We start from the raw sequence: 13,189 nt of genomic DNA, 5'->3' as shown, positions 1-13,189 counted from the left end.
CAGCATGTACAGAAGAGAGCAAAAGGTGTCGCATTCTTTCCTATTTTTTAATCAGCTGTGGCCCCTACCAAACGACACTCACCCTGCAGCACCCAAGCCGTGGACTCGTACTGCTACGGAGCACTGTTTCCTAATCATGATCTGTTGATGTTTTAGGAATTTGAAATGCTGAAAGTGGCGTGTTCGGCTGGCTGGTTCTCGTGCTCACGAAATTACTGTTTACATCATGCTAGAATAGTATTTTTTCTCACAACAATAAGTTAGAATAGTATTTTTCAGTCCAACCGAACAGGCCCTAGGCTAGGAGAAAGATTACGGGTAATGTGTGTTTTTTTTGCTGCTGCTTGCAGAACGATGAGCTAGCTGCACAATGGTGTGCATATCCTCGAGCTCTTTTGTTGCATCATGACAGACATGAATGCCAGCACGAGTGAATAATCTATGCCTGCGGTGTGACGCGACCCCATTTCTACATGCTATTGCAATTCAAACGCTCGGCAGAGAACCATAACAATGGTCAGAAACAAACAAGTATTATGAGGAGCATCTAGGGTTCCCTTTTGAATCTACGCTCGGTCTCGATATTCTGATCACTCAGTGTCACTGCCTGTTTAGTTCCCCTTTGGAACGAAGATATTTTTCATGTTTTTTTACGCTTCTCTCATGAAAATGAAATTCTTGCTTTCCAAAGAGGTCTTGAGGTGTTGGCAACAAGGGAATAGTTAAGTGCAGTGCATATTCTGTTTAGGTTTAGTTAGTGGTTCCTCTCCTAAACAAGCTCTGCTTGCTTAGTGACTAATTCAAACTGTGTAGTGATGCAGAAGGCAGGAAAAGTGTCTGAAAGAGGAATATATGTTCAGTTGGGGAGATAGCAGGAAAAAGTTTCAGGGAAAAATATCTTCCCCTCCCTCTACAGTAGCTCGCAGCGGAACGAGTTCCAAAGCTCATGCCTCCCTCGATGATATTATGCCCTGTGCTTATTCTGTCCAGGCTTTTTCTACACACGGCGTGCACTACCATTGCATGTTCTCAGTTCTCAGTTGTCTTAACCACCCTGTTCGCTTGATACTCTGCTCCTGCTTTCTTTTCTTCTGTGTGCTGACACTGTGTGTGAATTTTGTCTGTCGGTTTTCTGAATTCTTGCACTTGTGCTTATTCCAGCTCTCGAACCTCGAACAGCATCCATGCGTCCGTTGATACGACAATAATGCCTCGCAAAGGAGTATCTAGGTAGCTAGAGATATTCTTTTGTTGCATAATAGAGCTGACAAGATGCTGGTAGGGTACATCACTACATCTTTAGTGGCCCAATCAGCATAACATGGATCACAAGCTCACACCTCGGTGTGCCGATTACTCCACTCTGTTAAATCATCATCTGCCTACACAGGGTGAGCTAGTTGCTTAATTAGACCAGGAAAATGCGCTACACGTAATCGCAACGAGCGAAGTGACAAGTTGACATGCGGCGCCGAGAATTAATGCCACCTTGCCTTTGTTTGATCAAGCCCTACTCCACTCTTACCTGAAGCCTGAAGATATATATGCTATCTGAATCCTTATTTCAAGTGAACAATGGTCAGACTGTTAAAGAACAGTGTCTGCCATACCAATACCAATCAACAATGGATTACAAATTTATAATAGGCCCAGCTGCCGATTCTTACGGCTAGAGATTTGTCGCCATTACACCCACTAATTAGGAAACTTAAATGAAAAGCTCCTCTTTTTGACCATTGGCCTGCTGTCTCTGTTTGATATTTTTTCAGGGAGCCTGTCTTGTCTCATATATGGCTCCCACATTTCATGTTTCTTCAGTCAGATAGTACTAGTAGCACTACTGCACTAGTATCTCATGTATAGATAAGTCTCAGCAGGGCCGGCCACGCTTTTCCCCTTAATCTCTGTCAGTGCAGGAATTATGCTTTTGTTAACTTTAAGCGCCAGCCATTGATGTCTAATTGCATATCGCCCACCATAATCATTGTGCACGTCGCTCACTTAAAAACTTCCCTTTAATTAAGGCAGAAGAGTGTCGGGTTCGGTCGGTACTGAGAGATTGGTTGCGATCCATGGCCCATGGATTTATCTTGAAATGATGAGAGACAGGGACGGAGCTACGTTGTGCCATCGGGGTCCGCAGACCTCGACGACTCGGCTAGCCCACAGGTACTCTACGAATTTTTACCGGTGCAGACCCTAGCAAAAAAATAATTTGACCCCAGCGCACCGAACACAGCAGCTGGCAAGCTGCAGTCAGCCCGGATGACAAGCGCCCACTAAAGTAAGGCCGTTTAGATTGATGTTAGGAATCAGTATTTGACACTGTAGCACTTTCGTTTGTATTTAATAATTATTGTCCAATCATGGTCTAACTAGGCTCAAAAGATTCGTCTCGTAATTTACAATCAAACTGTGTAATTAGTTATTTTTTATCTACATTTAATACTCCATTCATATGTCTAAAGATTTAATGTGATAGAGAGAGTGAAAAAACTTGCAATCTCAACAAGGCCTAATAGCCCAGTTCATTGACGTGCATCAAGCACGGCTGGCCTTTGCATTGATTGATGGTTTAGTTTCTGTCTCTACTCGCTCCTCGGTCCATATCCATTTCGTGTCCTCGTCGTTTTAGAGCTCTCGGGTTCATGATTTGCAGCTTATATAATTTAGGGAGTGTTTTATTATTAGAAAGTGCTTTCTATTTTATTACTAGATTATTTTTTAATTCCTCTCAATTCCTAAAACCAAACGGGACCTAAAAGATCTTCGCCGCCACCGACCTATGACGAGGTAAACTTCATCGATCTGCTCATGAAAAAAAGATATCGCAAAAAAAATCCTTGTGGGACTAAAATTTGATTTTATGAAAGTCGTTTATTGGAAACTATTAGAGATGACCTTCGTTCTTCTCCCAATACATTTTTAGAGTTGAAAAACACTATGTTTTTGAAAAAAAATATGGTACTCTTGGAGTTGCTCCAAGTACTGTATTTGAACCGATCCCAGTAACATTTTATCCTGGCTTCGCCCCTTATGAGAGATGGATTGTTTATGGACGTAACGTACGAATGGTTCTCTAGTTAGGAAAGCTGTGGAAAGGACTGGATAACATACAGCCTTTGCTGATGGTCCGGTCATTGTGTGCTTGCAGAGGACCTTGTTTAAGTTCCATCTTTACGTAAAGAAAAAAGAGAGAATATGTTTTTGGTTTGGTGCTAGTCATTTACAAACCAAACAATAATTTACAGGGATGAAACTGGGTTTACTAGAACCTGCATTTCTGATCTGATGAAAAAAATGGTGAAGGTTGGTCCTTGTTAATAAGGATGATAACCTGCCAAGGAAAAGGAAGCTAGATTCTGATGTACTACTACTACTAGTGGAGCAATGGTAGAATCATCCAAAAACTACCCAGCAATTTCCTATGGGAGCAGTATTCCCTGGGCGGTAAAGATGAACAACAATCTTGCTAATATTTTTTAGTTCTCGGGATAAGGATAAATCTACTACTTTGTTGATAAAGTTTTTTTCCCCGTCCTTCTCCTAATATTCTCTGCTCTGTGCGTGAGCCTTCCTGAAGGCTGAAAGAATATGAAAAATGCTTTACTTTCCCAGTAAGTAACTCTACCAAATGCCTGAAGGTAGCCAACCCACATTCTGAAGCCTGAACAACGAGTGCCGGGCAGGGCATTGCAGGAATCAGATCTGAACGCAAAGCCAGATTTCAGAGGAAAAGTCGATGCTTTTGAAGGAACACAAGTACTTGGTTGTGTGTCAGCAGGGCCCATACGAAGCACTGGAACTCCGGAAGACAAGATGCGATTTTTCTTGAGGCGATGCGGTGCAAATATATGCTGGGAATATTTTTTTTGCTAGAATTCCTTGTGCTGGGACTGGGATTGGGAATATTAGCAAGATGGTAATAATGCTCACTCTTATCTTGAGACGTCGCGGAAACCATGCATGAGGACTACTAGCTAGGTAAGCCACTTGCACGACCAGCTGATTCGACGTAATAAACGAGATAAAAAGATGCAGACGGACAGACAGATCACCACCGCACCGCACCGCACCGCACCCGATCTCAAGTTGCTCGAATATGTGGCAACAAGACGTACGAGAGGTGGCCCACGAGCAAGTGACTAAGTTTCCACTAGCAACGCACCAATTGCATTGCATCACATCCATCGATCCATGCATGCACATCTGCGCTGCAAGATGTCTCCCTATACCCGAACTAGCTTGGTAGGCGAGTAGCTAGCTAGGAGAGAACGGAATCCATTCCTTATCCAGAGAGCCGCTTCGCTCACCTCCGAACGCAACCGGATGCATGGCCGCCGCCGCCGCCGCCGCCGCGGATTGATCGATTGGCCGGCCGGGCGAGCTGGCGGCTGTCCGTCGATGGAGCAGCACCCTGCAGGCGGACAAGGCAAGACAGGGAGAGGCATGCTCAACAGCGTTCGTGTGTGTGTGGTCCGGATAGCTTCGAATTTTACGGGATGCCGGCAGGAGCGGCGGGCGTGAGATTCGCGGCGCACTGGGCGCGACCGCGAGCGAAGCGAACCTCCACGCGCGCGCGCAGCGGCTGCGCACGCAGACGCAGGCCCTCTGCGGCGCTTTATTATTTATGCCCGTACGTCTCCGTCCGCGGGTGCGATTCCTTGGCTACTCGCTCGCGGGAGGGGAGGAAGCGGGAGCCCGTACGATGCTGTCTGCCACGTCATCTCATCTGCCGACTGCCGTGTCCGTCCGTCGTTGTCTGTCTGCGGCCCAAGCAAGCGTAATATTATCCTCCAAGAGCATAGAAAAGTGTCCCTGGGCCCTGGCACTTAGTTGGGTCGCGTACTGGGCCTAGCCCGACAGGCCCGTTCCGAGTTAGCACTGAAGCCCAAGCAGCACGCTGATCGATGCATCTTGGCCCATTCGATGCCTATCTCGAAAAAGGTTTGCTCGTCCTGGCGCACAAGGGTCCAGCAAATCACCAGGCCCACAAGGCCACAGGTCCTTTTCCACCGAATACAGACAGCTTCTGCTCCGTCGTTCGAACGCACCGCTTCCGAGCCCGGCTGCCCGCCGCCACACACCCACCCTGAGCGAGAGTCACCCCGCCGCGCTGTCGTCTCGTGGTCTCCGCAGCTGCCGGCGAGCCATAGCATACACAGGTCGGCCTCGCCGGAGACTCCCCTCAGCTCGCCCCGCGATCCGTTAAGTTTGCCTGTCGGTGTCGGCGTTCTGAATTCCTTGGATCATTGGGATGTGATGTGCATGATCGCCTCGCTCTCGCTCCCCGTTGGCGGCAGGGCAGCACGCTGACGCTGGTGCAGAGAATGTAGGGTGGTGCCGCGTAATCCACCAGCCTGCTGCTTGCGCCGCACAGCACGCAGGCACGTACAGCAGCTAATTAACTAGCTGAGGCGCCTGAGCCTCCGATCCATGCATGTGACGCGCCATTAATCCCCCATCCCCGTCAGGGTTCAGGGTTTTAATTAAGCTTTCAGGACCAGAAAGGGTTTCTGTTCAGGCTACAGCCTGGATGGCACAGCGCCGCCCCGGAATCAGATAGCGACGCGCAGTAGAGTGGCCCGGCCGTATGTAGGCCGGGCTTGTTTCGGTCCATGGATCGATAGATGTGGTATGCCGTATGCCTCGCTCATGTTACCTGTTGTGCCCTCCATCAGTTGGGTTTTGGGTGGGCATGCTCGCATGTGCGTGTATGTACGGCGCGCCATGTCGCCGCGCGATGACGAAGCCCCGGCCAGCAGCAGGCCGAGAGACGCGCGCGCGCTCGCCTGGTACGCGCGCCATGCTGCGGTTCTGCTCACTGGTCACCGCGTCAGGCCGTTTGCTCCTAGCGCCGGACTCCGGCTAGCACCTTGGCTCACATGCCTTGCCTGCATGCGCGCAGTACAGAGGAGATTTCAGGGGCAAGCATGCATGGGTAACGACGGCGAGTAGCGTCCGGCCGCCAGTCACATGCATGCTTGCTTGCCGCCATGCGTGCATGTGATGGATCGGAGGAGTCGCCAAGAAGAGACAACATGCTCCATGCTTATGGATCGTAGCCATCACGAGGTCACGACCAAGGCGCCCGCGCGCGCGGATCTGGAGAGTTTCGTTGTTCATTCAAAAGACGGTTGTGCAACGTCAGACTCTGTAAAGTAATCACCTGCTCACGGACGTTGAAAGAGCTCCCTTGGTGCTACACTGCGGCAGGGGCAGACGCCGTGGCTATAGTGCGGCAGGGGCATGCGTCAAAGTCAGCCCTGCTGTTATATCTAGTCATTGTAGCAACATGTTAGCCTGACGTGTCTGTGTACTAGGAGTAGATAGGTAGAGTTATATATATAGCTTCCTACTGCAACTCAGTAAAGTTGAGCGAGTTTAGTTTTACCATCTCCTCTGCAGAGCTCCGACCAATACTGGTGCTTGTGCTGTGTGTGTACGCGCTCTGTTCTCCCTCCCTTCTTCTATCACCAGCCGTAGTGTATGTGGACGACTTAATCGTCACCGGCGCGCGTGTAGAGGACATCGATAGCTCGTTTTCGAATGAGCGATCTCGACGCGCTCTCCTACTACCTCGGCATCGAGGTGAGATAGGGGACGGAGGCGCTCACGCTCGATTAGAACGCGTACGCCTCAAAGCTGTTGGAGCGGAGCGGCATGGTTGAGTGCAAGCCGTGCGTGACTCCGACGGAGGAGCGACTGACGCTGACGAAGGCCAGTACCGCGGCGAAGGTAGATGCAACACTCTACTAGAGCATCATCGGCGGTCTGCTCTACCTAGTCCACACCAGGTCGGACATTGCGTTCGCAGTGGGCTACGTCAGCCGTTTCATGAAGGATCACCAAGAGAATCATTAGGCCACGGTAAAAGCGCCTGCTACGCTACGTCAATGGGACGGTGGATCAGGTGATCGTCTTCCCCCAGACCGGCGAAAGTGGGTTGCAACTCACTGTGTTCAGCGATGCAGACATGGCAGGGGACATCAATGGACGGCAGAGCACCTCTGGCGTGCTCGTCTTTCTTGGGTCGGCTCCAATCTCATGGCTGTCACTAAAACAAAAGGTGGTGGTGCTATCCACGTGTGAGGCAGAGTACGTGGCGGCAGCCACAGCAGCGTGCCAAGCTGTATGGCTGCGCCGGTTGCTGGGCGAGCTGACCGGTGTGGAAGCTCACCCATCAGCACTGATGGTGGACAACCAACCCGCCATCGCCCTCGTGAAGAAACCGGTTTTCTACGACCGGAGCAAGCACATCGACGTCAAGTTCCACTTCCTCAAAGACTGTGTCAATGGAGGGCAGATCGTCATCGAGTTCGTCGAAACTGGTCGGCAAATCGTGGATGTCCTCACCAAGCCGCTCGGCCGTCTTCGGTTCACGGAGCTGAAGAAGATGATCAGCATGGTGGAGGTTTTAAGGTTAGCAGCAGGATTAAGGAAAGAATTGTAAAGTAATCTGCTGCTCCCTTGTCTATACGCGCGGTAGGGGCAGGTGTCGAAAGAGCTCCCCTGCTGCTGCACTGTAGCCGTGGCAGGGGCAGACGTCAAAGTCAGACCTGCTGTCACATCTAGTCACTGTAGCAGTATGACAACCTGTCATGTCTATGTACTAAGATTAGATGGATAGAGTTGTATACATAGCTTCCCACTGCAACTCAGTAAAGTTGAGCGAGTTCAGTTTTGCCATCTTCTCTGCAGAGCTCCGGCCAACGCTGGTGGTTGTGTTGTATGTGCGCGCTCTGTTCTTTCTCCCTTTTTCTACCTCTAGCCGTAGTGTGTATGATCGGCAACGACGATGAACGGTCGGCTCATCCGTGCCGGAGGTCTCAGGTCGATTCAGATTTCAGACTAAGGACTGGATTGAAGGGATGCGATGTGCGCTCTCGATCGCTGGAGCATCCTTTTTCTTTTCTGTATGTCCTTATACCTCTGAAAGTCTGAATCTTTTTTGAGTTATAACCAGCCAATCCAGCACACCAGAGTTAGGGGGTGTTTGGATTCGATGACTAAAATTTAGGAGGTGTCATGTGAGGGTGTCATATAGGGTGTTCGAATACTAATAAAAAACAAATTACAGAATTCACCAGTACTCCACGAGATGAATTTATTAAGCCTAATTAATCTGTCGTTACGAAACCAAACACTCCCTTGCTCCTCCGATCCAAATCCGCTGCGAGAAGAAGCAAGTAATTAAACGACGACGGGGAGGGGACAGCGTGCTCATCGTCGTCGCAGCAGGAGACGGAATGGACCGCCTGTGTCTGGCAAGCAGCTCACGGCGATTACAGTTATACAGGGAGGATGCGTGGCAGTGCATGGTTGCAGGCGCTGTGATGCCTGCACAGTGGCGGAGTTATGTGTGCAGGAACAAATGAACAGGACGCGAGAGGCCAGTGTGCTCTCGCTAACGGAGGCAGGCGCAGCGCCAAGGACCAAGTACATGCATTGAGGTGTTGCCACGTACAGCTGGTGTGGTGATGATCCATCGACCTCTACACACCGTGCCCACCAGCAGCTCCCGGTTCTTGCCTGTACAGTTTTATATACTGTAGGCAGCATACCTTACCCCAGCTGCTGCTGCCCTGCTGCAACTGCATGCAAATGCATCAGCGGCAGCGAGCGGCAATGGCTTCAGATTTTATTGTGTGCTCCAGCCATGCCACCACCGCTACGATGCAACACTAAAATGGGGGTAAATATATGCACGAGGACGAGGAGGGTTCACGTGGGCCGGATGCTAACGCTAGTCTTTGTGCGGTGAAAAATGAGATCCATAGCGAATTACTGCTACTTGTTCGTCCATGATATGTCTGCTGATATAGCTAGAAAGTTAGTAAATGGCAGTGCGATTATATATTCTTTTCTACCGTTGGTATATATGGTGTGCGCAAAGATATTTCTCTCTGTGTTTTCGCTTTCATCTGTGTGGGCTTAGATATTTTTCCTTGGGGAATATGGGGAGTGTACGTGCTTCCCTTGACAGCTATAGGTTTGCTGCATCGGCCATTTAGCTAGGTTATTAGTTTCTTATGGACGTGGAAAAGGTGCGGAGTCGCTTTTAGGTTTTCGGATGAAAATTGAATCACTCCCACCGCAATCGTCTTTTAGGACATTTTAATTTTACATATCACTTGTTAGGCCTGCATTTTAATCAACCGTACCAGCCATGTACGCGAGCCTTATTAAGCTCCTAATTAATTTCAATTTAATTAACAATCACATATGCTACGTACATGATCATTCTTATATTGGTGGCCTGGTGGGCGTGGGCCGGGGGCCATGCATCATGTGATGGGCAAGGAAGGGGCAGGGTGTTCAGAATGCAAACCAACTGCAACGGTTTTGGCACAGGCATAGGACACGGGCACCCGGCGTACTGGGCCCACCGAACAAAATTTCAAGCTGCTTGTGCATGTTTCCTAGATTAGTTATCCAAATATTACAGCTGAAATGTGTTTTGTCTTGCTCAATTAATCCTCCTTTTTAAAAAAAAATATGTTGGCTACAAGTCACTAATACTTGTTGCAATTTGGATATATATATATATCCTCAAGAACCATCGACTAAAATACAACAACTACTTTCATTACCCTATAAAAAAAACATTTCACTGGTCCAACATTTTCATATTGATACCCGCTACTGTATATATCGTCAGGTTTTATTTGTTTTCATTGTTCATTTTATGTGTTCAAGCTTGCTTTTGAATTTTCCTTCATCAAACCCTGCAGGTTAATCAGGTCTAATTTATTTCTTTTAACATGTTTGTTTGGAATTTAGTTCCTCTAAAACAATGGAGATAGAAATCATTTGACCAAGCTACTCCCTTCATTTCAAATTATAAGACGATTTGACTTTTCTAGATACATTACCTTTACCACTGGCGGAGCGTAGTGGCGGCCCTTTTCTAGATACATTACCTTTACCACGGCCGGAGCACCCCCCCCCCCCCCCCCCCCCCCCCCCTCCCCCCCTGGTCACTAGTTATCTCTGGAGAAAAAAGGAATACAAGTCATGTGTTGAAGAAAAATAATAGGATGGCCTGTAAGCTTGTACGTTGTAGGCCTGGAAGGTTTGAAGATAAAAAAAAAAAAAAAACAGGCTACAAATTAACTACGCTAAGCTAATAGCACGACGTGCACAACAGTCTAACAGAGCTGTATTGAGGATTCAGCCAAGCAAAGCAAAGCAACCTGGGGACCTTGGTGCTAGGCGTAAGCATGTCATCATCGTGGAGGTGGAGCGGCTTGCCGCATTGTTGACTCTGTCCGGGCATCACCGGTGTAAATCGGTCCCCCTTGCTTTTGTGTCACGCTCCGCCACTGACCTTTACTATGACTCTAGACATTGGATTAGCTTTTTTTTTTTTTCACTATCTCAGCTAGCTAGCTAGCTATTCCTCCTGATGAAACAACCCTGCTGACGAACTAATAGTGTGTCTGACAAGTAATGTTACTACAGTGTTATGTATGGTCTGTGGGTGTTCATAGATTCATATACATGCTGCCATTGAGCTAGAACTAATAAACAGTTGGTAATTAAGGATATGCTTGGTTGTTGTAAGAGCTTTATAAACAGTTGGTAATTAATGTATCTAAGGCTGTGTTTAGTTCCCAAAATGTGCTATAGTAGCCATCACATCGAATCTTGCGATACGTGCATGGAGTATTAAATGTAGACGAAAAAAAACTAATTGCACAGTTTGGTTGGAAATCGTGAGACGAACGTTTTGAGCCTAATTAGCCCATGATCGAACACTAATTGTCAAATAAAAACGAAAGTGCTACAGTAACCAAATTTTCAAATTTCGCGAACTAAACACGCACTAACGGGATCGATCTCAAGGCAGTTGATTGGATGAACAAGACCTATCCAGCTACGTACTCGTCTTTTGGGCTAATAATAATTGAAAGATGATATCAAGCATTGACTACTAGAGATAGTTGCTTGGTCGTGTAATACCCAGCCAGAGTGCCAGACCAACAGTTCGATGATTCGATCCCATCTCTGTCCTCTAATAATGGATTTTTGGTGAACAAGAGACATATCAAACAGTACCATGATTATTATTAGATCTACCTAATCAGCTAGCTGGCTCATACACAGGCACAGAGATATGTAAGTGCCAAAGCCATTAATGCATAAGACAATTCCATCTCACCAAGAACAACAGTGATTACACGTGAGATTATTATTGATCGATAGGCATCATCTAGCTACAGTGCAGGTCGTTGATAAAGCTGCTAGCACAATGTTACTTCAGAAATGAACTATCCAGGAGGAGGTCCCCTATTAGCTTGCCTTTCACCTTCAAGGAACCATCACACCCCCACACCCTGGCTACTACCATTATATTGATAGGGTATCCTCATGCATATATGTAAGGACCATCCAAGCATATTTTATTTCTCCGTAGGCAATTCAGGTCTTCCATTCAAAATAACGTAGCCTGCCATAGTTTAATCACCTACATTTTTAGTCCGGTACGGTGCAGCCTACAGTATAATATATGCATTATTTCTGAAACACAAGGCATGGTTGATCTCACTAATTCCTTTCACCTGAAATATAATGGATCTGTATTGTATACTAGCAAACGTGCTCATGCGTTGCAACAGAACCCAATACACATAGGAATAAGGCTCCTATCATCGCTAGATACGACTTCTTCTAACCCATATGAATAAGCGCATGTCATGAGTCTAGGTCACATATGAGATACGTAGGGCGCGATCCAATACATATTGGAATATGTATTCATCATCATTAGACGCGCGTTGTTGAGTATGGGTCATAGGTCCAGGTCACATACGAAACGCGGAGGAAACTCTCCACTATTCAGGTAGTTAGAAAGAGCTGGACGAAAAAAATGGATAGAATGAAATTTTGGCTCTTTAATATTAGGTATAGTTATATGTGGACAAATTGATATACTGTCTTAAGAAAATTAAGGAAATGCTAATCAGGTTACAGTTATAGATTTCAGAATGCCAATTATTTGTCTGCAGTTAATTAATCCATAAACAGAGGCTTCAGGCTTGAGCTAGCAAGGATTTGCATTGGACTCTGGCAGTCTGGCACTGCACAAATATAGTGCAGCTTCCTGGCATCTACAGGACAGAACATCTACCTCACCCTCACATGACATGAGAGGATATTTAAGCATGCGCGTACACCCATACTACACGCATGATAGGTAGATGAGCTAGGATAGCTAGCCAGGACCCAATCCCCAAAGGTCGTCTACTAGCTTGGTGATATTGAGAGGGCCACACACCCACACCCTCCAAGGCATAATTGGCGTGGTCCATGCATGGCATACACACACACACAGAGGCATACGGTGCCCTAGAAAAACAACAGAAATGTGCCCCCCTCTATTGGCCAAAGCAGATACGTATGTGTGTATGCAGTATATATGAGAGTGAGGACGACTGAGAGGGGGGAGGTGTGTAATCCTAATCAATATCTTCTTGTCCATGTGCACTGTACCATTCCCTTGCTCCCCTTCCTAGCTCACTCGCTCCCTTCACAGGTCACACTCGGTCTCAAAAGGGTCCCCCACCCCCCCATCACCTCCATTACTAAATGGCACATATGTAGTTCTCCCCCACATCTACCGCAACCTAATTCGGCCATGGCCATGCCCATGGCGAGCCGCATCGCGGTGATGGCACGCATAACGAGGACCCCTCTTTCAGATCAATCGCTCTCTCGCGTGCATTGTCGGGGGGGGGGGGGGGGGGGGGTGGAGATATATAGATCGATCATCGATGGCGAGAGATCATATCGTTGTAGATGCATGGATGATATATATTTATGCATATATCATATATGCACTCTCAACTCCCTACAGATATGTAAAGACTAACGAGACAGAGGGAGGAGCATGTTTAGCTGGCAATTAAGCTACATAGCTAGTGAAGGATCAGTGGTATTATATAAGCCCGTGCTATCGCTCATCGATAACTCGTCTTCAAAATTTTGCCCTAGCTATAGTACTAGTGGGAGCTACTACCCAAGGGTAGTGTAGTAGGGGCATGGGCCTCTAAATATGTATATGCACGGTATGTGTCCTTGCAAGCCCAAGGGCCACTTGGCCTACTAATACTATACTGGGAAGAAATGTAAAGGTGACCAGCAGGCATGAATGTAGAGTAAGAGATGCAAAATGAGCTAAGCAACG

The sequence above is a fragment of the Miscanthus floridulus genome, chromosome 1, assembly GCF_019320115.1.
Source record: "Miscanthus floridulus cultivar M001 chromosome 1, ASM1932011v1, whole genome shotgun sequence".
Lineage (NCBI taxonomy): Eukaryota > Viridiplantae > Streptophyta > Magnoliopsida > Poales > Poaceae > Miscanthus > Miscanthus floridulus.
The sequence above is the reverse complement of the archived record's forward strand: the minus strand, read 5'-3'. Positions refer to the sequence as shown.